The following is a 3,621-nucleotide window of genomic DNA, read 5'->3' as shown; positions in this document are numbered from 1 at the left end:
TCAAGATGCCCAGTAACTCTCAGGAATGTAATGATCATTGAGAATAACTATTATGAAAAATATGTGCCTCATATCATATTCCTCAAAAATATTCAGCAAAACAAACAGCTATTATTCAAGATACATTAACAGATAAATAGCTAGCAAAATCGATTCTATGCAATTTCAAGTTTATGATATTTTCATTAAGTAGTCATACAGTGTCACTGGCAAACATCCTAAAATGCAATGCATCATAAATGCTCACCCTCAGGACAGTTTTAAATATTGAATTCACATTTGAGGTATATATGTTTATAATTTGAAAAATAAAAGAAGCAGATATATTTTGAGCGGCTTTTGATGTTCTGAACTGTTGCAACTTTCTTCTAAGATTCTACGCCTTCAGGTCTGCCTTAGTCCTGCCATTGTTCAAAGCAACTATCTTTGCTGCTTTTTTTCTTTTATAGAAAACCTTAATTCTTCCAATGTAAAACTTTCATTCTCTTCACTAACCTTTTCAAAGGGTTGTTTGCCTTTACTTTCCAAAGCCTGTGCTCCCTCATCTTTTAATTAACCTACAGTCCTTTTTTGTTAAGTCAATGCACCATCTTTCCCACCCTTCCTTCCTGCTGTTTTTCCTTTTCCAAAGTTTGGTACTCCTCTTAGACCTGTAATTAAAACAAATTTTGGAATTACATCACCCAAAGAAGCCTTCTCCATCAAATTGAATAAATGTTGATGACTCCCCACTAATATGTTTCTGTTTTGATTTAACACCCCATTACACTTATCTCTTATCATTCCACATAATTAGACTTTGTGCTAAGCAAGCTATATCATGCTACCCATTTGCCATACAAAAGAAGTTTCATCCACCTCCGTATAAAAATGGTGTTTACACACTTGCTCAGTGATTTATTCTACGACAAATAAAATGTCTCTTATTGTTTTTGAAATTCTTCACATCATCTGATTTAAAGTCATTCCACTAAAATTATACAGACAGCCAGCTCCTTCAGTGTTGGGTAGAGATTGTCAAGGCATTATAAACATTTCAGTGTCCTAAATTGAATGTAATATGTGAAGTATGCCCTGCCCTCAAACAGGGTGGACGAGGCTTTCTTGTCTTTCATCCCTGATATATATTTCTAATACTGCATTCTACAACCTAATCTAATGATGTTTTACTGGCCATATTGCAATATTGTATTGACTTATACTCAAATCTCTTTCATTTGGGAATCAAAGAATAAGAACTTCATATCTCTGAATTTTATAACCAAATTATTTGTTACTTCCCTAACAGGTTTCAGTGATTTAAAAATTTGATGAGCACTTATTTTAAACCTTACTTGAGTTGCTGAAAAGGGTCAGTATAGAAGGTTAAGGAGAAAATATTGTGCCATACTCCAAGAATTTCACCCAGGCCAGAAATGTTCAACTTTTTATAAATCATGAAACATGGTAAAAACATTTTGTATTGTGATCCTGAACATACCTGTGTATATTTAAATATTCATATATGCAGACATTCTATTAAATGCAATATTTAAATTTTTGTTCCTGTTGTGAATTAGCCATTATGACATTTCCTGTTTTATTTTGTTCCATTCATTTTTATTTTCTGTTAACTACTCCTTGTGTTTCATACTAGTAGTGATTGCTGTGTGACAGACACCCTGAAATCTCATTTATTTATGGTAGTACATCCATGGGTCAGTCAAGATCCTGCTGATTTAATTTGGGTTTGCCTGGGTTTAACTTTAAGCTTCATGTTGAGTCTAGTCTGCTTCACATATTTCTGACCCTTCTTGAACTAGGATCTCCTTGGGCATGTTCTATTCATTGCAAAAGAAGAAGCCAAAATATATATGCTAGACCTGATAGAATACCCCAGGAATGTTCTTCTTAGTACAGTGGAGAAAACATAAAAGTTTAGCCCAGTTGCAAAAAGCATGTCTATATTTTTAAATCTCATTTACCACGTCACATGGCTGACGCAAAAATCTGAGCTGCACAAGTGTATTTTACTCACTATGAGTTCAAAGCAAGCCACATGACTAGGCCCAACATAATTGGGAGAAGTATATTCCCACCACAGAGGTCTCATAGGTGTAAATATTTGTTTAACAATAATTTCATACATCACCCTCATCAAAGTACTTTCACAACCCATTTACGGGTTACCACCAAGAGTTCCAAGTTGATACTGATCCACTGATCAGAGCTGTCTGAATATGTTAATCAAATCACTAATCCACTAAGTTTTAGTTTATGTAGTTCATTATATTCCATTGACTTGAAATAACATATTGCATGATTATTTGAAGTCCACGTTCTCCAAATTAATCATATTTTTCTTGAGAAAATGGAAATTAGGTCAGCTCAATATATAATCAGGTAAGCATTTTGTAATTAAATGTAATGTATTTAAATGCATTAAATAATCAATGTATCCTCATCTGGGTATTTATCAGTTCTCTTGAATCATCCATTCTACAACTGTGTTCAGAAATAATATTAGACATTTATGACTATAGGGTAAAAATTTGGTCATACGATATATACGATATATAGTTATAATATTGCTTGATTGCTAAGTGTACAATCAAAGGCATATTCCCTTGTTAGACTTTCTCAATAAATTCTATGTTTTTCTTTATGAACAATTTCATAGTTATCTGGATATATACAATTTAATATTTAGGGCTAATTTTCTTGAAATTAGAGTTTATCTCAACTCTACAGTCTAAATTTTTAGCATAAGACTTACAATTTAGAAAGTTGTCAACAAATTAGTAATGACCTAGCTTCTTATTTTAAATATCTACCATATAGACATGTTTCTAATAATTTCCCATGATTACCCTTTCTTCCAATTAACTCAGTTGTCTCTGAAAGTGGTTCAGTAATCTCCTTTATAAAACGTGTTATCGTCTCATACAATTATTTTGGAAATATTCCCTTTTCTTCAACATTTTAGAAGAGTTTGGAAAGGATTGGTGTTAGAGCTTCTTTAAATGTGCGGTGTAATAACTAAAATTAGTACATCGATTAGATATCTACACTCTCATGTTCATTTGCAGCATTGAAGAATGGATAAAGAAATGTGCCATACATACACAAAAGAATACAAACAAAGGAAAACATAAAAACAAAGGAAATGCTGTCATTAGAAATGATATGGGTGATTTGGATGAATCTAGAGGAAAATTTTGCTAAGGGAAAAAAGCCAGGAACAAACAGAAAACTACTGCATGATCTCACTTACATATAGAAGTAAAATAGTTCAACTCATAGAAGCAGAGTAGAGCGATGGCTACCAGTGGCTGGGGTGGATGAGAGAGAGAAGACTAGGGAGAAGTTGATCAAACTATACAAAAATTTAGTTAGATAGAATGAACAAGTTTAAGGATTTATGTAGTACATCATGGTGTATAATAAGAGCAATGTATTATATTCTTCAATGGCTGAGAAAGTCAGTTTTAAGTGTTCTCACCACAATAAATAGCAAGTATTTGAGGTAATGTGTATGTTAATAAGCTCAGTCTACAATGTATACACATTTCAAATGCATATATATGTATATGTAAACAAATGTATACATATTTCAAAACACAATGCTGCAAGCTATAAATA

This window comes from Carlito syrichta, unplaced genomic scaffold (assembly GCF_000164805.1).
Source record: "Carlito syrichta isolate Samal-C Ts95f unplaced genomic scaffold, Tarsius_syrichta-2.0.1 Scaffold303690, whole genome shotgun sequence".
Classification (NCBI taxonomy): Eukaryota; Metazoa; Chordata; class Mammalia; order Primates; family Tarsiidae; genus Carlito; species Carlito syrichta.
This window is presented reverse-complemented; position numbering follows the sequence as displayed.